The following is a 27,500-nucleotide window of genomic DNA, read 5'->3' on the forward strand; positions in this document are numbered from 1 at the left end:
AACACACACACACACACACACACACACACACACACACAGGCCTGCCAAACGCTCAACTCCCTGGAATAGGTCCATCCGAATTTTCTGAGGCATGAAAGATTAGAAAAGCGAGGCAATAAAAAAGCCAGTGTTTCTCCTCCGCGGCCGCGGCTGTGTGCTGTGTTCCTCTGTGTGCTGTGTTCCTCTGTGTGCTGTGTGCTGTGTTCCTCTGTGTGCTGTGTTCCTCTGTGTGCTGTGTGCTGTGTTCCTCTGTGTGCTGTGTTCCTCTGTGTGCTGTGTTCCTCTGTGTGCTGTGTTCCTCTGTGTGCTGTGTGCTGTGTTCCTCTGTGTGCTGTGTTCCTCTGTGTGCTGTGTGCTGTGTTCCTCTGTGTGCTGTGTTCCTCTGTGTGCTGTGTTCCTCTGTGTGCTGTGTGCTGTGTTCCTCTGTGTGCTGTGTTCCTCTGTGTGCTGTGTGCTGTGTTCCTCTGTGTGCTGTGTTCCTCTGTGTGCTGTGTTCCTCTGTGTGGGGCTGCAGCGTGGGCAGCAGAGAGGGGCTGAGACCTCCGGTGGCGCATGTCAACACTCCCCAGACTACTGTGTTAGACTCTACTGTGCTTAGACTCTACTGTGCTTAGACTCTACTGTGCTGCTTAGACTCTACTGTGCTTAGACTCTACTGTGCTTAGACTCTACTGTGCTTAGACTCTACTGTGCTTAGACTCTACTGTGCTGCTTAGACTCCACTGTGCTGCTTAGACTCTACTGTGCTTAGACTCTACTGTGCTGCTTAGACTCTACTGTGCTTAGACTCTACTGTGCTTAGACTCTACTGTGCTTAGACTCTACTGTGCTTAGACTCTACTGTGCTTAGACTCTACTGTGCTGCTTAGACTCTACTGTGCTTAGACTCTACTGTGCTTAGACTCTACTGTGCTTAGACTCTACTGTGCTTAGACTCTACTGTGCTGCTTAGACTCTACTGTGCTGCTTAGACTCTACTGTGCTGCTTAGACTCTACTGTGCTGCTTAGACTCTACTGTGCTGCTTAGACTCTACTGTGCTTAGACTCTACTGTGCTTAGACTCTACTGTGCTGCTTAGACTCTACTGTGCTGCTTAGACTCTACTGAGCTGCTTAGACTCTACTGTGCTGCTTAGACTCTACTGTGCTGCTTAGACTCTACTGTGCTGCTTAGACTCTACTGTGCTTAGACTCCACTGTGCTGCTTAGACTCTACTGTGCTTAGACTCTACTGTGCTTAGACTCTACTGTGCTTAGACTCTACTGTGCTGCTTAGACTCCACTGTGCTGCTTAGACTCTACTGTGCTTAGACTCTACTGTGCTTAGACTCTACTGTGCTGCTTAGACTCTACTGTGCTGCTTAGACTCTACTGTGCTTAGACTCTACTGTGCTGCTTAGACTCTACTGTGCTTAGACTCCACTGTGCTGCTTAGACTCTACTGTGCTTAGACTCTGCTGTGCTTAGACTCTCTCGGCTCTTCTCACACAAAACATGTCCATTCAGCATTGCTGCCAGATGAATACAGAACAGCTGTGTTGACAAAGTTAAACTAATGGATCTATGAAGGTAACAAATAAAAGATTCTCACAGTGTACAAAGACAGACTAAAGTGTGACCACAGCTGGTGAAAGCGGGAACAAGTCGGCAACCGTTCAGACTTTTATTCAGAAAAATAAATGTCAACGCTAGTCAAGCCAAGACACTGCAATACAATGGATTCGGTGAGTAATCCTCTACTACCTAGTTAGTGTAGAGTAGTGGGGATTACTCACCCAATCCATTGTATTGCAGTGTTTTGGCTTGACTAGCAAGTGTGTCATTGATTTCCAACAACGTAGACATTTCTTTAAATTTGTCTGAATAAAAGTTTGAAAATGTTTTAATTGGTTGTTTTACTTGCTCCCGCTTTCACCAGCTGCTGTCACATTATGCTATTGAACATCGTGAGCATTTTTCTACTTTTAAATGGCGATGCCAAAACCACATTTCCACCCTTAGATGGACAATAAAGATATTCGATTCTATTCGATTCTGTTCTATCGCCGAGTTTGGATTCAAAGTGCAGGCCATTTGTGTTCCTTATAATGATGTTATGAACAGTTGGTTTTGCTAGGATCAGGGGTTTGGCTTGTTGCTGATATTTCAGCCTCCTAACAGCTTCCCTGACTTTCAATAACGTCTCTCTTGTCCTCATGTAGACAAACGCCAATAGCAGAACTCCAAAGGCAAACGCAAAGCTTAGAATCTATACTAGACATCGAGAGCTCTCTTGATGACTTGATGACTGCACACATGATGTGATGGAACACACCTGACAAACCACAAACACCTGCCAATTGCCCCTTCACCTCTGGGTAGTATCCTGAAATAGGGGGCCTATACATAAAACAAATGTTGTTATTTCAGAACGGTGAAACCATCCCAAATCAAATAAAAAGCTCTTCTTCTTTAACACCACTTAAACTAGCAACAGTTCATCTAGTTCCAGTTGTTGGACTGGAGCGATGCAAACATGCCAGACAACAGTCGGATTCTTTTCATCCAGTCACAAGATGATGTTGACCTCAACCGCGAGGGTACGACAGCTAGAACTTGGTCTCCTGCCAACATTCTCATCATGTACTTTCATAAGCATTTCTTTACTTAGAGGGTTACTCATTACCTGCACAGATAATATGTTAGACCCTACAAGAGGACACTTTTTGATCAAATTAGAACAACCAGTTCTTTTATGGGTTTACTAGGAGTCATGCACAGTGTGTGTCAGCTCAGAAGACCTTCTCTGTCCATCTCAAGCTCACACACCGGGGGTTCTACAGGGTTTCCCCAGGGGTTCTACAGGGGTTCTCCAGGGGTTCTACAGGGTTTCCCCAGGGGTTCTCCAGGTGTTCTACAGGGGTTCTACAGGGGTTCTACAGGGGTTCTACAGGGTTTCTACAGGGGTTCTCCAGGGTTTCTACAGGGCTGCAGTGACTTTATTGGCTTTCCTGCACTTTGCCTGACATGTCTGCAAATCCTCACTGACTTCTGTCTCTGACTGGGTACACACACACACACACACACACACACACACACAAACACACACACACACACACACACACACACACACACACTTCTCGGAACCAAGAGGGGTCTCCAGGCCTGTAAAGCCCTGCCCAGCACGCCACCACACCTCAGGGTGTTAATGAGAGACCAGTGTGTCTGTGTAAACACACCCTCCACTCTCCCTCCAATAAAGACTTTTATATGGGATTATGTTGGGCTGCAGCACTCACACAGGGTTTATCATATAGACTCACTACCTACACACGGTTTATAGATGTAAAAAGAGAGAGAGAGAGAAAAGAATAGAGAAAGGGGGTCGCTGGAGTTGTGCTCTTACATGATCTTACAGTTAAGTGTGTGTGTGTGTGTGTGTGTGTGTGTGTGTGTGTACCGTGTGTGTTGTTATCTCAAAGACTCAGGGCCGCCAGTGGCCCACATGACAGCCAGTGCAGCGCAACACACACACACACACACACACACACACACACACACACACACACACACACACAGATAACTGCTGTCATGATGAACAGGAGGTCTGCTTATCAGGGGCTGTGTTGGCCTCTGAGCACGTTACTGCACCACACACCAACTCAAAGTTCAGATCCTGCCGCATGGGTCCTAAAGCATGGATCCTACCGCATGGATCCTACCGCCTGGGTCCTACCGCATGGGTCCTACCGCATGGTCCTACTGCATGGACATGGGTCCTACTGCATGGGTCCTACCGCATGGTCCTACTGCATGGACATGGGTCCTACTGCATGTAAACATGGGTCCTACTGCATGGGTCCTACTGCACGGGTCCTACTGCATGGGTCCTACCGCATGGATCCTACCGCATGGATCCTACCGCATGGGTCCTACCACCTGGGTCCTACCGCATGGGTCCTACCGCATGGGTCCTACTGCATGGGTCCTACCGCATGGTCCTACTGCATGGACATGGGTCCTACTGCATGTAAACATGGGTCCTACTGCATGGGTCCTACTACATGGGTCCTACCGCATGGGTCCTACTGCACGGGTCCTACTGCATGGGTCCTACTGCACGGGTCCTACTGCATGGGTCCTACTGCACGGGTCCTACTGCATGGGTCCTACCGCATGGACATGGGTACTACCGCATGGGTCCTACTGCATGGACATGGGTCCTACTGCATGGGTCCTACTGCATGGGTCCTACTGCATGGGTCCTACGGCATGGGTCCTACTGCATGGGTCCTACTGCATGGACATGGGTCCTACTGCATGGACATGGGTCCTACTGCATGGACATGGGTCCTACTGCATGGGTCCTACTGCATGGACATGGGTCCTACTGCATGGGTCCAGTGCATGGCCATCACCACAACAAACTCACCACTCTTAATTAAATTCAAATGCTTTATTCGCATGACTGTTGAGACAAGAATAAAACACTCTCTCTCTCTCTCTCTCTCTCTCTCGCTTCTAAACACAGAGAGGTTAGCATTTTGTCCTGCAAGACATTCTGTTTTGTACCAGCAGGTGGCGCTAAAGAGTCTAAGGGAAAATACATCGGTTCCGATGGAGATTTGATTTTTTTGTGCCATTTGAAAATGATTATTTTCAGATATTTAAAGAGAATCTGACTTATTTCTTATCTGTATATGGTTAATATGAGACAAATACAAATGTTGTGTTTAGTCAGAAACTGGTAAAAGGCTGGTGCTATCTGTCCAACTTAGCGCAGTGCTAGCAGGTGTGGTCTCACATAGATATGACAGTGTTTTAGCATGATCGTCTATATTTGATTATCAGCGGAAAGATACTTAAGGAAAATGAAAGCTCAGGTAAGACATAGATTTTGGAGGGTGATTGTAAAATGTTTTAGCTGTTAGCTTTCCTCCCAATGTTAACTGTCCTTACTGCTCCTTACTCAGGTGCGCCCTCTGCTGCCACTGCCTTAGGAACTGCATGTTCTGCTCACTACAATGGGAAAGACATGGACTGGAACAGGCGTCCTTAGGCGGGCTGAGGTAACACACTCTGACAGAAGGCAACAGAAAGGCGGCAGTCTAATCTCTGGGGTCAAAAGATATCAATTGATGCATTGAAAGAGAAAATCAACAATGGAGCGTTATAATTGTGAAGGTTTTTGACAAGAACTAAGAAGAGAGAAAGATGGGAGTGTGTGTGCGTGTGGAGAAGGGGGGGAGGGTGGAGAGGTGAGAGGTGAGAGGTGAGAAAGAGGGGGGAAAGGGTTAGAGAGGAAGAGAGAGAGACTCAGAGAGATCGACCCAAAGAGGGAAACACACACAACCTTATTAAAAGAGAGCGCCCCATTAGCCTTCTGCTGGGAGGAGGAGGGGAGAGGAGAGGAGAGGAGAGGAGAGGAGAGGAGAAGAGAGGAGAGGAGGAGAAGAGGGAGGAGGAGAGAAGAGGAGAGGAGAGTGAGAGGAGAGGAGAGTCTGAGAGGAGAGGAGAGGAGGAGAAGAGGGAGGAGGAGAGGAGAGGAGAGGAGGAGAGGAGAGGAGAGGAAAGGAGGAGATGAGAGGAGAGGAGAGGAGAGGAGAAGAGGGAAGAGGAGAGGAGAGGAGAGGAGAGAAGAGGAGAGGAGAGGAGAGTGAGAGGAGAGGAGAGTCTGAGAGGAGAGAAGAGGAGAGGAGAGGAGGAGAAGAGGGAGGAGGAGAGGAGAGAGGAGGAGAGGAGAGGAGAGGAGAAGAAGGAGGAGGAGAGGAGAGGAGGAGAGGAGAGGAGAGGAGAGAAGAGGAGAGGAGAAGAAGGAGGAGGAGAGGAGGACTAGTAGACCAGTGAGCATGAGGCTGTAACACCAGTGAGCGTCATGCAGACATGGGGAACATGATTAGCACCTCTGCTCTGACAACCTGCCGCGTAATAAACTCCTCCATTCATCTCAGCCAATCAGAGGGTCAGGTCACGATGACAACCCCGAAAAGCTTTCCAGAACTGACCCGCTCAGCTCAGCTTCAAAGGGCACGAGCCCTGTCTCGTTGTCTCGCAGATCTGCATCTCTGGCGTCTTAATTAGCGCCGCAGATTTGGTCCGCTACGAAAAAGGGCATTCCGATTCAATCCACTCAGGAATTAGCCTAGCTACAGCATGTCGAAACAAAACAGAACATCTAGACATTTTACATTATCCATTAGTATTATTAGCCTATACACATTATTTTTCTTAGCAGAGAAATCTCTTCAGATTTCTAACCACATAGCTGGCTAAATTCCAGTCTCTCACCCCTCTCTTTCTCTCTCTGTGTGTCTCTCTCTCTCTCTCTCTCTCTCTCTCTCTCTCTCTCTCTCTGTCTCTCTCTGTGTGTGTGTCTCTCTCTCTGTCTCTCTCTCTCTCTCTCTCTCTCTCTGTCTCTCTCTCTGTCAGACTGTTGAGGAATGGCTCGACATGTTTAACCACCCAGCCCCCCCTCCTCTCTTTCTCTCTCTAGGCTCTGCTCTGACATCAGAATACAGTGGATTCAGATCAGGACATCAGCTGCACAGTGCTGCACTGCCAGCTTATGTAACTCAACTCTTTCTCACTTCTTTTTTTCCGAAGCATTCAGCACCACCACGACCCCATAGAGAGAGAGAGAGAGAGAGAGAGAGAGAGAGAGAGAGAGAGGGAGAGAGAGAGGGAGGGGGAGAGAGAGAGAGAGACAGATAGAGAGACAGAGAGAGAGAGAGAGAGACAGAGAGAGAGAGAGAAGAGAGAGAGAGAGAGACAGATAGAGAGACAGAGAGACACAGAGAGAAAGACAGAGAGAGAGAGAGAAAAGAGAGAGAGACAGAGAGAGAGAGAGAGACAGAGAGAGAGAGAGAGAGAGACAGACCCAAGAAAGAGAAAGAAGAGAGAGAGAGAGAGAGAGAGAGAGAGAGAGCGCCCCACTAGCTGCTTCCTGGCAAAGGAGAGGAGAGTCTGGAGGTCACCTCTGCCCCCCAAACACGCCCATGGCTGCCGTCTGTCTGTCTGTCTGTCCGTCTGTCTGCCTGCCTACCTGCCTGTCTGTCTGCCTATCTAACTGTCTGTCTGCCTGTCTGCCTGATTGTCTGCCTGCCTGTCTGTCTGCCTGTCTGTCTGTCTGTCTGTCTGTCTGCCTGTCTGGAGGAGAGAGAGCAGGAGGAGGAGGAGGAGGAGGAGAGAGAGCAGGAGGAGGAGGAGGAGAGAGAGAGCAGGAGGAGGAGGAGGAGGAGGAGGAGGAGGAGAGCTAGGCTAGGGTATAGGAGGACAAGGGGAATAGGAGGAGGAGGAGGAGGAGGAGGAGGGGGGCTAGGCTATGTGGACCATGTCACATGGGGCTACAGCGTGCGTGTCCTGTCTCCAGACCCAGGTCATCCATGTTGTCTTCATCATGTCCTGTGGTAATGCTCTGTCTGAGACCCTGGTCACACTGAGGTCCCTCCCAGGAAGCTCTGTAGACTGAGCTGAGACAGGCTCCTCACGTCTCTGACACTCCTGAGTGGAGGTGAGCGGAGCTAACGTTAGGCCATAGGTTCAGGAATCAATAGTTGATTCAAACATTTGTCTCTTGTCCAAATTCGACCTGGAATGGAAATGTTAGTTTATTTTAATGGCATAGAAGAGGGCTCTTTTCTGGCCTTGTCTCTCAGCCATTTCCAGTGGTATTCAGGCCCTGATTATTTATAGTTATTTGTGTGTTTTGGGGTTAGACTGACCACTGTGTCTCCATAGAACGTGCTGCGGTCTCGGTCTCTCTCTCTCTCTCTCTCTCTCTCTCTCTCTCTCTCTCTCTCTCTCTCTCTCTCTCTCTCTCTCTCTCTCTCTCTCTCTCTCTCTCTCTCTCTCTCTCTCTCTCTCTCTCTCTCTCTCTCTCTCTCTCTCTCTCTCTCTCTCTCTCTCTCTCTCTCTCTCTCTCTCTCTCTCTCTCTCTCTCTCTCTCTCTCTCTCTCTCTCTCTCTCTCTCTCTCTCTCTCTCTCTCTCTCTCTCTCTCTCTCTGTGTGTGTATGTAAATAACAACCTTCTTCATGATCGTGAACATCGTGAGCAAATGCCCAGCCTTTCCAGCAGAGTATCCCTCCGTGTTTACGTCTCATTGGCCCCTCATGGAACCCCCCCCCCACCCCTTCTCAAAGTACACTGGGCCAAGTTACACAAAAGCAGGAGTTTTGGTTATAGAAAATATCTTTCCCCCCCCCTCTCGGCCCTTTTCCCAAGCCCACACAGAGTGTATTTGTGACAGTATGCTGTCAGAAGTGTTTATAGTGTAACGTTGGATGTGTCCAAGGCTAATAATCAACAAGAGGACGAAAGAACACTGAGTTTTAAACAAGTAGCTAATGATTAATGTATAGATAGATATCTGGAGGGGAGCCAGCTCATTTTACCGCTTGACTTGATGTATATTTTGCCAATGTTGTTTGGTTATGCATGGAAATAAAGAAACACAGCGCTTCGCTGGTCCCGTAAGAGGGCTGCGTGGTGTGTGGTATCCGTGGGATCACACTGATACTACCTTCAAGTGAAAGGACATTCATTCATTCCTTCAAGATGTCCATTTAAACCAGCAACAGAACCAAATCCTTTCTTTGGGGGAACGAGAGCCTTTGAACATCAATAACCCCTCAGCTCCGGGATGAAAGGCTGTGCTCTGAATAGACCCTCCAATCTCATTACTCCAGCATTGTGATGTCGCAATATGTTATTAATAACACCAAGCGCTTCAGAAAGAAAAGAGAACAGATATCCCATAAATGTCCATACATGTTATTATCAAGGACCAGATCTGGGATGTGATTGTCAGCAGGAAATCAACCAGTCACAGATTGACTCCATTATGTCCCCGATGGGAATGAAAGTCATATTGCTCAAGCATTGAACCATTCGCTACAATTGGCGAGTGAATACTAATGAGCGAGTAGCTCCATGTGAAAGTTAATATGGTGAATAACGGACTACATTAAAAAGTTGTGCTTAAAAGGATACATACTGTAAGGCATAGTCAATGTTCATATTCATTATAGTATGTTGTTTGCATTGTTATGCACTGTATTATGGCAGTCAGGCAATAATGTCAATATTGATGTTGTGCAATTACCTACCACTTTCATTCTGCGTACTAACTTAATAGCAAATGTAACGTATAATAATATTATGTCCAATCTTGGTGGTCGGCAACATTGACACAAATTATTTCCAGTATTTACAGTAGTTGAGACCAGCCAAGGAGAATGCACCGCTGACAGACTATTTTTATGATGAGATAATATTTGTCATCCTCACAAATAAGGCGCACAAGACTTACTGTACTGTACTGGCCTACAGACAGACAGACAGACACACAACTGTCACTGTGCATAAATGTGTGTGTGTGTGTGTGTGTGTGTGTGTGTGTGTGTGTGTGTGTGTGTGTGTGTGTGTGTGTGTGCGTGCGTGCGTGCGTGCGTGCGCGCGTGTGTGTGTGCGTGCGTGCGTGTGTGTGTGTGTGTGTGGGTGTGTGTGTGTGTGTGTGTGTGTGTGCGTGTGCGTGTGCGAGTTCATGCACGTGTTGTGAATATGGGTGTGCGCGGGCTGTGCAGTATCATAAATCCAAGTTGTTAGTCCACATTGCTGCATAATGTGACCACTGAACCCTCCACCAAACCCTAAACATCCCCATCATCGACAATGAAAAGCTCAAAGCAACAATCACATCACTAACCGCGGCGGATCAGCTCCGCGGGGAGACCCTCGGAGGCCACGCCGGAGATGAGCCGTCCTGAGGCGGCTCTGACCCTGTCACACCATGCGCCGCTAACGTCTACTGCGGTTCACTCGGACGCACAATTCCGCCAAGTTACACAGTCACGCTACGAAGTCAACTGCACAACGAGACTCACCGTGTGGGTCCTTCGGCTGTTGCAGACGCAGAACGGGGTTGTTTCAGGAGTGGAATTGGGGTGAGAAAAGTCTCCAGGCGCCCCCCCGTAACAGACACAGGCTCCCCCCGTAACAGACACAGGCTCCCCCCGTATCCAACGCCTGGTTGTCCTGGTCCACAGTGTCCTGGTCCACAGTGTCCTGGTGCACAGAGTCCTGGTCCACAGTGTCCCGGTGCACAGCGCCCACACCGGCGCTTCTCTCGGGTCTAATTCCTCCGCAAGGCGCAGCGACTAAACGTGCCGACTAAAATGATCTGTCTCCTGCACAGTTCTCCTCTTCTGCACTTGAACTTGGGTCACTATTTTTGGCCAATAAAATGCCTTGAGGTGTGTGTGTGTGTGCGTGTGTGCGTGTGTGTGTGTGTGTGTGCGCAGTGTGCAGTGTGCACAGAATGTGCTCCAAAAGCGTTTCGATGGGGCTGCCTTCCTCCAGGAGGAATACTACGCTCGCTCCTCCCTCTGCCGATGTACAGTACAGCACTCTGGGCAGAACACCATCTGATCAACACTATCTACCGCTCTCTACAGGACCGGGACTGTAAAATAAAAACACACACACCCATACTGTGTGTATTATCCGTCCGTCCCCCCGTCCCCCCCGGACAGAAGAACAGATCATTTGTAGCCCACCTCAAATTCCCCAGGATGGGGGGTTAGTTAAGGAGACGGGGAATTGACTATACGCTCACAATTACTCAACATACTTCATTATTCGAATATATACACTAACTGAACACTTTATTTTTACTTTATTATTCATAATAATAATAATAATAAAAAAAATAATAATAATAATAATAACCTTTATTTGTATAGCACTTTTCCTACAAACATTGCAGCTCAAAGTCCATTAACATATCCACTCAGCATAAAAATAATAATAGAACAATAGTAATCAATAAAACACACAAAAGCAATAATATAAACTACATAATAAAACAAGAATAAACCATACAATCCATGGGGAATGTCTTGGCACAGTTTGGGCCGGTTAATACCAATCAATCATCGCTTAAATGCCACAACATTTGAGTGTTGTTGCTGACCATGTGCATCCCTGGACACAATGTACCCATCTTCTAATGCCTAATTCCAGCATGATACATAGCTTCACAGCATGAAAGTGCACCTGAAAAATCTGCAATGCGTAATGCAGAATCTCAAAGGAATGTTTCCAAGATCTTATGGAGTCAATGCCACAAAGAATCGAGGCTGTTTTGAGAGCAAAAGGAGGCCCTACCCAGTATTAGTATAGTGTTCCTAATAAAGTGCACATTGAGTGTATGCACTTCAACATATTGTGTCAGAAATGTGAATATCATGGGTCGTTCTGTCTTTTATTAAACATAACCAGTGGATATTAAGGTAACACTTTATTTGGAGTCAATCTATAGATCCTCTATACAAACAATCCCGATGGCTGTTTGGCCTTAGGGTTAGGGCCTGCTGATTGGCTGTTTGGCCTTAGGGTTAGGGCCTGCTGATTGGCTGTAGAAGAGATGGACTCTCCAAATTAAGTGTTACCGATATGATCTGTTTATTGTCATGCTCTTTTTGAGGTCTTTCATTTAAACAGCTGTTATAGGTTCCCTTGATCTACAGTTTAGTAATTGTACTACCCCCATCGACGTAATGTAAGAAAAATATCACTCCAACTGAGGTAAGACTTAGAATAAACATAGCATACCAGGTTGAACTCCAGATGCACTTGAGCAATGTTAAATCCTCTCAAGATAGCAAATGGAAAAATTGTTATTAATAATATGAGAAAAAGCCCATCTTAAATCAGAAGTTTGGGTCCCGTCCAAAACCAACATGGGAGTGAAATGCAGCGTTCTCTGTCTTATGGTATCAGGAGATAGGAGCACACACGTTGCTGCCAAGAAAGCAGCTTATATGTTTGAAAGGATGGAGAGGCCATGAGACAACATCAGCAAAATGATTTGATTATCCTCTGACCTTGATGGTGAGTATACTCCAAAAAGACCCATCACTTCCTTTCACAGATGAAAGATTATCTCAGTACAATGGGACAACTTATATAAGGAACCAATTAATATAAATATATATATATATATATATATACTGACAACAATATTCACTCACTGCAACGTAAGTCGCTTTCAATAAAAGCGTACATCACATCAGAAATATGGATGTTCTTTCAAATGCACTCTTAGAAACCAGGGTTCTGAAACGGTTCTTCAAAGGTGTTCTCCCAAAGGGACTGAAGGGTGTGTATTCCCCAAACGATTAGCACTCTAAAACTGTCTTCACTTTACATTCAAGTATGTAGCTAAACATGGAACAACCGTGTCTTTTATACTCAATTATATCACCGCCGCCTTCTCCCTTGTTGAACAGCCGACTCGCATTCCAATCACGGAGGCATGCAGACATGTTCTGCAGCTATAGGGAGCCATGCAGACATGTTCTGCAGCTATAGGGGGCCATGCAGACATGTTCTGCAGCTATAGGGGGCCATGCAGACATGTTCTGCAGCTATAGGGGGCCATGCAGACATGTTCTGCAGCTATAGGGAGCCATGCAGACATGTTCTGCAGCTATAGGGAGCCATGCAGACATGTTCTGCAGCTATAGGGGGCCATGCAGACATGTTCTGCAGCTATAGGGAGCCATGCAGACATGTTCTGCAGCTATAGGGAGCCATGCAGACATGTTCTGCAGCTATAGGGAGCCATGCAGACATGTTCTGCAGCTATAGGGAGCCATGCAGACATGTTCTGCAGCTATAGGGAGCCATGCAGACATGTTCTGCAGCTATAGGGAGCCATGCAGACATGTTCTGCAGCTATAGGGGGCCATGCAGACATGTTCTGCAGCTATAGGGAGCCATGCAGACATGTTCTGCAGCTATAGGGGGCCATGCAGACATGTTCTGCAGCTATAGGGAGCCATGCAGACATGTTCTGCAGCTATAGGGAGCCATGCAGACATGTTCTGCAGCTATAGGGGGCCATGCAGACATGTTCTGCAGCTATAGGGAGCCATGCAGACATGTTCTGCAGCTATAGGGGGCCATGCAGACATGTTCTGCAGCTATAGGGGGCCATGCAGACATGTTCTGCAGCTATAGGGGGCCATGCAGACATGTTCTGCAGCTATGAATGAATGAATGAATGAATGGTCTTTATTGTCATTGATATAGTACAGGTACCAAACAACGAAATTTGGGAGGGGGGGGGGGGCTCCCCTGGTGCTAGGAAAGAAAAAAACAACTAAAGGGAAAAAAAACAAGAAGGGAAAGGAGCTGGTTTACACAAATAAAGGCTATGTACACTATCCACTATGCTATACTGTACAAATAAAACACTGTGCTGTACTCTATGCTATGCTATACCTACTCTAACCTATTGCTGTACTCTATGCTATGCTATACCTATTCTAACATTTCCTATTTCTCTGCAACCTTATGTACCCTAGGGTTGTCATATTGCACATAGTGTTATTGCACATTCATTTAAAGTGTCGCAGTTTGCAGGCTTGAAATGTACACATTTGTGCCTCAGCACTACACCTGATTTTCAATCCAGCAGCTGCCATCAATCCGTCCAGACTGTCCAGGGCCCAGAACCTAGGTATTTGCTGTGTTCAGGGCCTGGATGGCCCTGGGGTAGAAGCTGAGCTTCAGTCTGTTTGTCCTTGCGAACATGGTCCTGTACCGCCTGTTCGAGGGCAGCCGAGCAAAGTGTTCGTACCCAGGGTGGGATGGGTCTCTGGAGATCTTGGAGGCCTTCCTGAGGCAGCGTGTGTTGTACAGCTCTTCCAGAGAGGGGAGGGGGGCGCCGGTGATCTTCTGGGCTGTTCTCACGACTCTCTGTAGCGCATTCCTCTCTGCGGCTGTGCAGCTGGAGAACCAGTTGCAGATGCAGTAGGTGAGGATGCTCTCCACTGCGCAGCGGTAGAAGGCCACCAGCATCTCCTGTCCGATGTGGTCTTTCCTGAGGACTCTCAGGAAGAAGAGCCGCTGTTGTGCCTTCTTGATGATGGCTGCTGTGTTGTTCTTCCAGGACAGGTCATCCTGTATGTGCACCCCCAGGAATCGGAGGGTTGAGACTCTCTCCACGCTCCCTCCGTCGATGAGCAGGGGCTGGACCTCAGATTTTTTCCTCCTGAAGTCCACGATGATTTCCTGGGTCTTTGACTGGTTTAGCAGCAGGTTGTTAACCTTGCACAGCTTGCTCAGCTGCTCTACCTCATCCCTGTACGCCGCCTCGTCCCCCCCCGAGATGCAGCCCACCACGGTGGTGTCGTCTGCAAACTTTACGATGGAGTTGCTGGGGTGGACGGGGGTGAAGTCGTAGGTGTAGAGGTTGTAGAGGATGGGGCTTAGCACGCAGCCCTGGGGGGACCCAGTGCTGAGTCTGAGGGCTGTGGAGGTGTGGGAGCCCACCCGCACCCTCTGGGGGCGGTCGGACAGGAAGTCCTTGATCCATGCACATATAGAGTGTGATAGTCCCAGGTCTAGTAGTTTGGTCACTAGCCTGTCCGGAAGGATGGTGTTGAAGGCAGAGCTGAAGTCCACAAAGAGCAGTCTCGCGTAGCTGTTTCCCCTCTATAGAGGGCCATGCAGACATGTTCTGCAGCTATAGGGGGCCATGCAGACATGTTCTGCAGCTGTAGAGAGCCTTTGGACCAGTGCACAATGGTGAAAGAGAGCTTATGCATACAGAACCACACATGCTGTTATTGGGGACAAGTCCATGGGGTGCAGCAGGATTTGGGAAATCACGTTCTGACAGATAGTACATTTGCTAACATCATCCTAGAATTCTCCTCTCATTTCATTTCCCCTCTCTCTATCTGCTCGATCTTCTATCTTATGTTCTCTATTTTCCCTTATTATCTCTTCTGAAGCAGCTCTGGACTTTGCATATAAGAGCTCAGAGAACGGGGTGCTTACATCAGCCCCAGATCCGTCAGACAGAGCTGGGAATTCAGCTCATCCCGTCAGACAAATATGCAGAGTGGGAGAAAAGCGTGGCTGTTTAAAAGCTATTTGAAGAATACGCTTTCTGGAAACTTGAAGCCGGTCGTGTGTGACATTTACATTCATCGGGAATCAACCGCAGAATCAAATAACTCGGCGGGGTGGAAGAAAGGTCGCGGCTTATGTGCAAATATCACGGTCGCAGTCAGATTTCAGATTTCTCCTTTCTCTCTCGTCCCCTTCCCTTCCCTCCCTTCTGATCTGGTCTTCTATTCTCTTGCTTCTTCCATTATTTCTCTTCTCTTCTCTTCTTGTCTCTCTGAACCGGGGTGTCAGTACGGCGGGGTGCACCTGACTGATGCATGATGGGATCTTAGAGTCTCGCTGCGAGGGAGCTGCCATTTGAATCAGACGCTCGTGTCTTTGATGGCCACCCCGGCCCCCCGTTCCCCATTTGATCACACGGACACACACACACACACACACACACACACACGCACGCACACACACACACACACACACACACACACACACACATACACACACACACATACACACACACACACACACAGACACAGACACAGACACAGACACAGACACAGACACAGGCACAGACACACACACACACAGACACAGGCACAGACACACACACACACACACAGACAGACAGACACACACACACACACAGACACAGACACAGACACAGACACAGACACACACACACACACAGACACACACACACACAGACACACACACACACACACGCACACACACACACACACACACACAGACACACACACACACACACACAGACACAGACACAGACACAGACACACACACACACACAGACACAGACACAGACACAGACACAGACACAGACACAGACACATACAGACACACACACACACAGACACACACACACACACACACACACACACACACACAGAGCAGAGAAACACCTAGTCTACCCCCCCCCCCCCCCCCCCACAGAACAAAGCTGCTCCAAGGCTTCATGTCTTGACAGTCTGATCGAAACACACAGAGGAAATTAACCCTCTAGCACGTGGAGACTGGATTGGAGTGTGTGTGCGTGTGTGTGTGTGTGCGTGTGTGCGTGTGTGTGTGTGTGTATGATTGAAGAACGCTGCTCTTGTTCTGGAGTGCGCACAGCAACGATTTTCACTTCTTTGATTTTTTTCACCAAAGAGGATAACTCATGTGCTGTGAAAGAGAGATGCACACACACACACACACACATACACACACACACACACAGAAACACACAGACATACACACACACACACACACACACACACACACACTCACCTAGTCTCCACCGGTGCAGAAACTAATTATATTTTCCTCTCATCATTCTTCAATAACGTGTAAACAAAGCAGCCATCCAATTAAGGCTCCCTGACTGGTGTCCACTCATTCATAGTCAAACAGGTCTCCTTCCATCTGAAGATAACTAGGCATGACATCACACTACACACAGACCAACCACACAGCAACACTGCCTGACACACTGGTTTCACTCTATGCATTTAACACTAGGACAGCCATGGGTGGGGTCATTTGACCCTGTGAGTAAAATAAATATTATATCTTTGCACCCAATCAAAATTCAGGACCCTCCTTTCATGACATTTCCTAGATACTGTATGTGCGTTCTACCACCCAGTATCCTTACGTTTCCAAAATCACATCAGGATAAGCTAGTCTAAAGCTATTTTGCAGTTTTTCTAGGAGGCAGGCTAATTGACAAGACGGCCAACTAGTGGTTGTTGTGTGTAAATAGCAGCATAGCATTGTAAAAGAGGCGGCTCTTATAGTAGGTAAAAAGGCACGGCTGTTCTACTGATTCTAAATGCCTTGGAGGCTTGGAGGCACATCTTCCTGTAGATGTTTTGGACTGATTCATATCGGCCTGTTTGATCCCTGATGTTGTTCGCTTGTGATGAATACTGATTAATATTTTTATATTTTATGACTCTGTAATTTATTCTTTATTTTTATTGTAAGTTGTTATATGTGACACATTCTAATGCTTTGGTCCTCATATAGGGATCTGATGTAATGATCGGTCCTTTCTTTCGAAAAATGTGAATACATTTCTGCGTTGTTGAAAATCAATGACACATCGCTAGTCAACTAACACAGCTTGTTTTGTGAGCCTGCTAACAATGTAAAGTAGTGTTCTAGTTTACTAGGTAGCAGTGGGGATTACTCACCCAATCCATTGCTTTGTTGCAGCATTTTGGCTTGACTAGCGAGTTGGTGTTGTGATTCTCAACAACGTTGAAACGTAGTTCCGTGTTTCAAAAGAAAAGTCGGAACATTTTGATTGGTTGCCGATACAACCCTAATCTCAAGGAGACTTTTCCTGGTTAAATGAAGGTTAATTAAAATAAACCAACATTGCAACAACCGTAGCCGTAGCCTTGTACTCAACGCCCTGCTACTCTGCTAGCTCGGTGGGGAGCGCACTCGCTTCGAAAGCAGGGAAACCTGGGTTCATTTACATTTTACATTTTAACCATTTAGAGGCTTTTATCCAAAGCGACTTACAATTACAGATTACAGGGACAGTCTCCCTGGAGTAACTGGGCTAAGTGCCTTACTCAAGGACACACTAGTGGTGGTGTTCACATCCCTTCTGATCACCAGTCCAACTCACTATCCCCCTAGGCCACCCATATTGAGGAAACCTCCATCAATATAGAAAGTCAACACTAAGCTATCGTGGATAAAGATTAAATGGAAAAATGTTCCCCAAGTGGAATTTGAACTCATGACCTTCTGATAACCTGTCCAACACACTATCCACTGACTAAGACACCACTACCCGCCCCCCCCAATTCCTGCTTTTTAGACCCTATACCCCCCCACTGCCCCTGTACAATGTTCCTAACTCTATGTGTCAACATCAGCTGCACGTCTAAATAGGATTAATACTGTAGGAGCGTCTGTCTGTCTGTCTGATCGTCTGTCCCCTAGCGTTACCCATCATCCTCCATCAGCCTCTGAAGACACAACGAGGACATCACAGCCCACAGAGAACAGGAACACTCACTCACTCAACCCAGCCAGCAGGGACCCAAGTGGCTTTCAGAATAAAAGCCCCAGAACCCCCCCAAAAAGCTGAAAATGGCGCCACAAACAAAATGCTCTCTCTTGGCTGTAGTCGAACACGTTCTTTTTTTTGTACAGTATATCTGTCGACTGAATCAGAACACGATAAATCAAGAATGATGTGGAACATTTGTCTTTGAATATATCTCTCTCTCGTACGGAAACTTGTTGTGTTGACGAGTGAAGAAGTTTGATGAGCAGCAACCGTCTGAGATAGCAGCAGCCTCGGGAACGGGGGAGAGAGAATCAAATCAAAGATTGATGGGAGCTTCGCTACGGTATACACAGTACGGAGATAAGGCTTTGATGAAGAGCGTCTCTCTGGCTTTTTGATGTTTAATGCAAAGGCATTGTTTCAAACAGAGCTCTCTGACTGCAGTGGAGGAGTGCAGCTCTCTGTAGCAGAGATGTTTATTTGCGGTTTTGATCACAATCGTCTTCTTCATGTTGAAAGGTTTCCCTGCTGAGGGGAGCCGGCAACACCACCACATCTTCAGTCGTTATGAGTCACAAAGAACGAGTTGAGAGAGGTTTGATTTCAAGACATTTTGGGGGTTGTGTTGTTCAGATCGGGTTAACAGTTTTCCACATATTACTTTCTGAGCCATGTGTTCATTTCACACTGAGCTTCAAACTGAAGAAAAACTCATTAACGTGTTGGCACACTGTTCTGTGTTCATTCGATGCACGTTATAAGACCGAACGGGTGAGAGACAATGTGTCCAATGGAGTAGAGATGTTCTGGGATGAGGTTGTCCCACTAGAGATGTTCTGGGATGATGAGGTTGTCCCACTAGAGATGTTCTGGGATGATGAGGTTGTCGCAGATCAAATGTGTCACGTTCTGATGCTTTGGTTCTCATGTCGGGATACGATGTAATGATCAGACTTTTCTTTCGAAAAATGTGAACACATTTCCACGATGTTGAAAATCAATGACACGTCGCTAGTCAACTAACACAGCTTGTTTTGTGAGCCTGCTAACAATGTCAAGTAGTGTTCTAGTTGACTAGGTAGCAATCCTTTGCGTTGTTGCAGTATTTTGGCTCGACTAGCGAGCGTGTGTTGTGATTCTTAACAACATTGAAACAAAGTTCTGTGTTTCAAAAGAAAAGTCAAAATGTTTTGATTGATTTGCCGACATGAGGACCAAAGCATGAGAACATGTCACAAATGACTTTCCTTTCTATCAGTGGGATCGATGACGGAAACCTGACCAGTGTCCAACTCAGCCCGTACTGAAGTAGAAACATCCTCACGATGCTTTTTAGAACCACCACAACAAATCTAGAAACATCTATTTGAGTTTTTTAGGGATCTACAACAGCCTCAGGTGATGGGTGAAGACCCTGCAGTGGAACATTTGTAGTTGATTTGTAGTTTCCTCAAAAAGAAAAACTGTAAATCACACACCCCCGGTGTTTCTTTTGAAACAACTTGACAGTGTGACGACGTTTGGAATCTGAGGTGGATCTTCACGTCACGTCAAAAACAGCAGTGTAGTGTAGTGTAGTGTAGTGTGTAGCAGTAGTGTAGTGTAGTCTATCACGGTGCCTCCCGACTTCAAATCACTTTTATGATACATGTAGCGACATTTACTGGACAACTGGGGCGAGCGCTCTGCTAATGCTTAACCCAAATTACTACATCTTGTAAACCGTAATCCAATTACCAAGCCAAGCTTGTGGGAAGCGGAACAGATCTGAAAATACTCAAAGGGAAACCGAAAAACACCCACAGACCCCTGCAGACACACACACGCACACACACACACACACGCACACGCATGCACACGCACAAGCGCACACACACACGCACGCATGCATAGACACACACACATACTCGCACACACACACACACACACACACACACACTCACCCGAACAGCTTTAAATCCCCCAAATCCAATTACACATATCTAAGACTGCCTTAGGAACATTATTAATATAACACACACTGAGACCTGCTCTGCCCCCCGCACTCTGACAGCACAATGAACGTCCTTATCTTCCATATGTGTGTGTGTGTGTGTGTGTGTGTGTGTGTGTGTGTGTGTGTGTGTGAGGGTGCGTGTGCGCGTGTGTGTGTGTGTGTGTGTGTGTAAGTATTGTGTGTGTGTGTGTGTGAGTATGTGTGTGTGCAACGTCCTTATCTTGAACGTCCTTATCTTCTTTATCTCCTTATATCATCTATTGCTTGTGTGTGTGTGTGTGTGTGTGTGTGTGTGTGTGACAGTGGGTGTGTGAGTGTGCGTGTGTGTGTGAGTGTGTGTGTGTGTGTGTGTGTGTGTGTGCATGTGTGTGTGTGTGTGTGTGTGCGTGTGTGTGTGTGTTCTCAGCATTCCCAGTGTTCCCAGTGAGTGTTAATTTCCACTTGGACTGAGTTAACCCTTTGAGCTCCTCCTCCTCCTCCTCCTCCTCCTCCTCCACCTCCTCCTCCTCCTCCTCCTCCCCATCCTCCTCCTCCCCGCACATCACAGATCGCATCACGGAACCCCCTACCGGAGCCTTCTGATTGGTCGCTGGGAGAGTCAGCTGGGGACATGTTTTTCTAATGACCCCCAACGACCCCCGCCTGGGTTTACATATGCCAATCACCCCAGGCACGCCACTCACCGCATGAGCCTTTACATTCACCCATAATGCTGTTTGAAACCAACATTGTTAACTTGAGATGGATCGCGCTAATTTTCTTTTGTAAATATTCATGCAGATGGAGGGGTGAGGGGGGGAGGGAGGGGAGGTGGGGAGGGTGGGTGTTTTTTTGTACATAGAGGGGGCTGTAAGTAACACGAGCCATTCTTCCACCCTGATTATTATTCATCACCTGAAAGAAGCTTTCTTCATAATTAGCGAACGGCAGCGCTACGGGACGTGAGTGGATAACATTGGAGTGCGTTCACTAAGCATGTTCACTAAGCATGTTCACTAAGCATGTCAACTAAGCATGTCAACTAAGCATGTTCACTAAGCATGTTCACTAAGCATGTTCACTAAGCATGTCAACTAAGCATGTCAACTAAGCATGTCAACTAAGCATGTTCACTAAGCATGTCAACTAAGCATGTTCACTAAGCATGTTCACTAAGCATGTTCACTAAGCATGTCAACTAAGCATGTTCACTAAGCATGTTCACTAAGCATGTCAACTAAGCATGTCAACTAAGCATGTTCACTAAGCATGTTCACTAAGCATGTCAACTAAGCATGTTCACTAAGCATGTCAACTAAGCATGTCAACTAAGCATGTCAACTAAGCATGTCAACATGTCCAAACACTTACTTGTGAACAGCAAACCCGTGCTGTATAGGTTGGGGCGGCCCATAATCATCTTCCATCTTCGTCATCTTCGCCATCAGCATCAATGTTTTTGTTGTTGTTGTTGTTACCAATTCATGTATTGAACTTCCAGTGAATATCCTCATCTGATTTGAATGTCCCTGATCTGAGCGGGTTGAAATGACATACATTTTACATTTACATTTTTGGTATTTAGCAGTACCTTATTCCAAAGCGACTTACAATCAATACATTTGACTAAGTAAGTGAATCATCAATCAACCAGTCGTAGCAGGACTACTTTAATAGTAGACACAGGAGAAACAGTACAAGGCGGGAAGTAGAAATCTTAGGAGACACAGTATAGGGGGAAGCAGGTGTCTCAGGAGACGCAGTGCTGGGGGGTAGTAGATGTCTCAGGAGACACAGTGCAGGGGGGTAGTAGATGTCTCAGGAGACACAGTATAGGGGGAAGCAGGTGTCTCAGGAGACGCAGTGCTGGGGGGTAGTAGATGTCTCAGGAGACACAGTGCAGGGGGGTAGTAGATGTCTCAGGAGACACAGTGCTGGGGGGAAGTAGATGTCTCAGGAGACGCAGTGCTGGGGGGTAGTAGATGTCTCAGGAGGGACAGTACAGGGGGTAGTAGATGTCTCAGGAGACACAGTGCTGGGGGGTAGTAGATGTCTCAGGAGACACAGTGCTGGGGGGTAGTAGATGTCTCAGGAGACACAGTGCTGGGGGGTAGTAGATGTCTCAGGAGACACAGTGCTGGGGGGTAGTAGATGTCTCAGGAGACACAGTGCTGGGGGGGTAGTAGATGTCTCAGGAGACACAGTGCTGGGGGTAGTAGATGTCTCAGGAGACACAGTGCTGGGGGGTAGTAGGGGGTGTGTTGGGGTGGCTGGGGGCATTGGGGGCCAAGGGGTGTGTGTGGCCGGGGATGTTGGGGGTCCGGGAGAGTTGGGAGGTGGTCGGGGGGTTTGGAATGTCATGTTGACCAGAGGGGGGGGGCTAAAGCCTATCTGAGGGCAGGAAATGACAACTGAGGAGGAGCAAAGCCCCCAGCAGCTGGACGGACCACCTCACCACCTCTACCCTTCTACTAGAGCCCTGGGTGTGTGTGTGTATGTGTCTGTGTGTGTGTGTGTGTGTGTGTGTGTGTGTGCGTGTAGGTGTGTGCGTGTAGGTGTGTGTGTGTGTGTGTGCGCGTTTCTATTTGTGCACGTGCGTGCATACAAGTGTGTGTGTGTGTGTGTGTGTGTACAAGTGTGCGTATACAAGTGTGTGTGTACAAGTGTGCGTGCAAGTGTGTGTGCACGTGCCTGCCTACCTGCGTGCGTCTGAGGGACAAGGTCATCCAATTAGCTTGTGTGTTTTTTTGGTTGCTAATCTCCGTTTGTCCCTTTGTGAAGAACACAAACAAACACGAGTTAATCAGGCAAATGGGCATCGGAGGCACAGAGGCTCATAGTAGAGAGGTTTGTGTTTCTGCTTCTCACTTGAATTATGGATCGCTCTGTCCACAGCTGCCTGCGCCCCCTAAACGGCGCCAGTTACTAATCTGCTTCACGATAAAAAGTTCTGGGCTGGTCTGCGTTTGGCTGGGTCCTATAAGCGGACCCGTTTACGTTAAAGACAAATTCATTTGGAACTCAAGCAGTCAAGCATATTTTCCCAGCAGGCTCTCTGGCTCTCTCTGCATTCCTGTTTGTTTGTTTTTTTACAGCATTTTCTGAGCTACCAAGAAGCTTCATATAGCCAGGCTGTCTGGGACCTGGGCGGACAGCCCACAGTGTCCAGGTTCAGGGGTCAGGGGTCGGGGGTTGTGGGGGGGTCAGGGGTCATGGCGGTGGTTACATATCCTCATGTGTTTTCATGCTGTCACAACAAGCCCAGGAAACACACATCCTAACAACACCAATCATGATTCCAGGACAAAGAGGTGATATGTATTACAATTCACACACACACACACACACACACACACACACACACACACATACACACACACAGACAAAACACAAACACACACAAAACGCAAACACAAACACACACACACACACACACACACACGAAGAGTTAAGACTGTTATTAACATGAAGACTTAAGACTGTTATTAACATGAAGAGTTAAGACTATTATTAACATTAAGAGTTAAGACTGTTATTAACATGAAGACTCAAGACTGTTATTAACATGAAGAGTTAAGACTGTTATTAACATTAAGAGTTAAGACACTTATTAAAATGAAGAGTTAAGACTGTTATTAACATGAAGCCTATCTTGCTACCATTCAACCATTTAACAGCCTTAACAGCCTATTAGAGTCTTGTGTGATCTCATGGCAGATCTTAGAAGCTAAGCAGGGTATGACATGGTTAGTATGTGGATGGGAGTCCACCTGACATATCCAGACGCAGTAAGGTTTATATGTCTGTTCTACCTTTCTTTCTGAATAATCCAGCTCATGAAACAAAAGCGAACATAAAGATAAGGCGTTATCTACAGTCTGAAAGGGGGAGACTGTTATTTAGGGCCAGCCCCCCCACCAAGCTAAAGGTGGATTCCAGCTGCAGCTTTTTGCCAAATTACATTTGTTACATTCATTTATTTTTTTCTGAGTGGGGCAGTCCCACTCATATTTGTCATGTTGTTCTTTTTGTGTACCACATGTACAAAAGAAGAGATTTGGTGAGGCTGCATTCTCATTTTACGCACCCAAATTGTGGAATGCACTGCCAGTTTACATAAGGGATGCTCGCATCAGATTCAAGACCCTGGTGCTTGCATACCAGGCAGCTAAAGGGACAGCCCCTGCCTACCTGAAGGAAATGGTAACCCCCCAAACCCCTGCCCGCTCACTCCGTTCCTCCACCTCGGCTGGCCGACTGGCCCCACCTCCTCTACACAGCAGTCGGGCTGCCCGATCACGTCTCTTCACAACACTGGCTCCCCGCTGGTGGAATGAGCTCCCCACGGCCGTCAGAACGGCAGAGTCACTACCCATCTTCCGTCGTAGACTGAAGACCCATCTCTTCAGGTTACATCTTAACTGCTCCTCCTGAGACATCTTCTGACCCTCACCACTACGTCTCCTAAAGACACCCGCTTTCCCCTTTACTGTGTCCCTAAGAACTTCTACTGCCCCCCTTGTACTGTTTCTCAGTTTCTCCAGTAATAAAAAATAAATAAAATAAAATAAAAAGTTTTAGTAGAAGGCGATAATAGGGAGAAGGTTTTTCCTTCTATCAATGGCCCCGGGCCTGAGCTAGAGTACTCTTCCTGCAACGAATAGTGGACTGCTGATTCACATGCTTAGTATTCAAATGTATTGATTGTAAGTCGCTTTGGAATAAGGCGTCTGCTAAATGCCAAAAATGTAAATGTAAATGGATGCAACCTCAGCACGTACCGTATGTTCAAGTCAAGACTAAAAACCCATCTTTTTAATATTGCCTTTAAATGACTAAATAATACAATTATGATTATATAATGATTAAAGCTCTTCGAGCGGCAACGTTTGCAGGAAAAGCGCTATACACATAAAAGTTATTATTATTATTATTATTATTATTTTATTGGACAGATACAGTGAAGACAGACAGGAAAGTAAGGAGGAGAAGGGAGAGAGGGCATGTCAGCAGGGCATGGGCCGGATTCTAACCCATGCCCACATGGGCATATGTGTGTACTGTAGACCGTGGTGCTGGACCACTAGACCACCCCAGGCCATGATGTTGGACCACTGGACCACCCCAGGCCACTATTTGTTACATTTTATTAAATAATATAATAATAATATATGCCATTTAGCTGACAGTTTCAGCCAAAGCGACTTACATTGCAGAGAGTTCATACATCCTTCAGTATATAAAACGCAACGCAGTTCTGTTAGACAGAAGAGCTAAGAATGAGTTCACAGCCCACACAAGTGTGGCAGGTGGCGCCAATAGGAAAAGGGGAGGTGCCCAAAGGAAAGCACATAGGGCTCACCTTAGGGGGAACGCCAGAGCGCAGCCGTGTGATCAGGTCGGAGGTGAGGTAGTTGCACACCTTACTCCATGCTGACAGGCAGAGATCAAGAGGTCACCTACTTCCCTGCTGGGTTGAAGGCGGCTGGTAGTCGCTGGTAGGACGCTGCCATCGAAGTACCAGAGCATCAGTGCGGCCAGCTGCTCTTGCCGTGAGACGTTTTGTTTGGTTATAGTTTGTTCTTATCTAGTCCGCCTGGGCAAGTGTGCCGGTAGTGAACTAGTTTTTCTTTTTTGTTTGTTTGTTTGTTTGTTTGTTTATTTGTTATTTAAATCCGCTTTTCCCCCACCATTGCCACTTCACCGGGTTAATCCCAGTTCGACCATCAGGGCAGGTTTGAGTGTGCTATATTTATAGATGATTGCAGTGAATCCTATCACGTGTCAACTTGTTCACCCAGAGTGTCAAAGTATTTCCCTACGGGCGTGTGCAGTGAACAACCCTTTTCTACAGGGTGTAGCCTATGGTGTGCAGTGAATATAACCCCTGCCCTGGTAACAATAACTGAGGTTCTTTGGAGAGAGGTCAATGTGGGCCTGGATTGTGAACTAATGTAATAAAACTATTTTCTATTTAAAGTACATTCTTAACTGTCATTCTTATGCTAGGGACCTATATGGTGGGTGTAACACAAGGAACCAGCAGCAGGCGTCACATTGATGTGTAAATGTGACTGACTCTACATCCAGCAGTGAGACTGACTCTACATAGAGAACATGACAAGGCTACTCGCTGCCTAGCTCAGCTCCTTCTAGTGAGGTGTTAGCATAGCTTCAGCCTCCTGTACAAACACCCAACACCGGATATTCTTGGGATGTCACAAGGTGTTTTTTGAAAGACTTGTCTTGACCAAGAGTCATGAAACCATGACATGGAGAGGGATTACTACTTTCAACGTACGTAAAAACACTCACTCTGTACACCTGCTCTGTCTAGAGTCTAGACCATTCTGAAGATGTTTCTTTGTGATCAGTCTTTTAAAAAAGAAAAGAAAAATCTGGTTTTCTGGACATAAAAAGGATGGATGAATGAATGAATGAATGAATGAATGAATGAATGGTCTTTATTGTCATTAATATAGTACAGGTCCCCTGGTGCTAGGAAAAAATAGGTCACTTTCTTGACTGTTTACATCAACAACATTGGATGATCTGTAAATAATCGTAACCTTCACTTGTATGCTGATGACACTGTAGTACGCTCTAACGGACCCCCAAGGTTGATCAGGCTCTTTCTGAGCTACAGTTTGGATTCATCATCCGACAGAAAGCATCTGTCAAACTGGAACTGGTAAACACAAGTATAAAGTATGGAATGTCATTTTCCAATTGAGAGAAAAATGTATCTAATTATTTATGCATAATATGTACATTAGGTAGTGCCCCCATTGAGTCTGTCCCTGCTTAATAAATAAATACCTGGGCAACTGGTTTGATGAAGAGTTTGATGAAGAGTTTGCATTCAAACAACAAATGGAGAAGCGTATTAAAAAATATTTAAGTTGGGCTTCTTCTTTTATAGGAATAGATATCGCCTTTCCCTGAACAGCGGAAAGTGGATTGTGAAATCAACCTTGATGTCAGTGTTTGATTATGACGATATCATCCACCACAATGCCAACGCTTCGCCCTTCACTTTAATCACAGGTGATCGTTTTAATACTCATCATCGGATCGTTTATCAAGTTGGTTGTCTGGACCTCGTTAAAGTCCCGTAGAACGCTTCATTACTCCCTGTTTGTGGACAAAGCCCTACCTCGTAAACTCCCGGCTTACCTGACCTCGTTCTTGAAGCAGAAGAACATGAATTACCAAACTCCTTCTCAGGGTTGGTTAACTCTTCCGGACCATCTGCTCTTCGTCGTATCGCGTGAATCTGCTTTTAGTTGTGGTGTCCCTCTCTGCTGGAACGACCTACACACACACATGACAGCTGTTTTTTTAATTTGTTATTATTGTGTTTAATACAATAATGTTGTAATGTTGTACGATGTATAACTGTGATATAGTTGTGCACGCAGGGCTCCTATGGAAAAGAGATGTTGATCTCAACGTGTCTCCCCGATTAGACACAAATGAAGACCTAATCTTACTGGCTCTTGACTGGACTCTCTCTTGTCTCCCAGGTGGAGAGATCGGGTTTGTTTTTGAGCTCCTGGTCGGAGCTGACAGGAAACCTCTCAGGGATTCCTGTTCTCCCT

This window comes from Nansenia antarctica, assembly GCF_963989245.1.
Source record: "Nansenia antarctica genome assembly, chromosome: 11".
Classification (NCBI taxonomy): Eukaryota; Metazoa; Chordata; class Actinopteri; order Argentiniformes; family Microstomatidae; genus Nansenia; species Nansenia antarctica.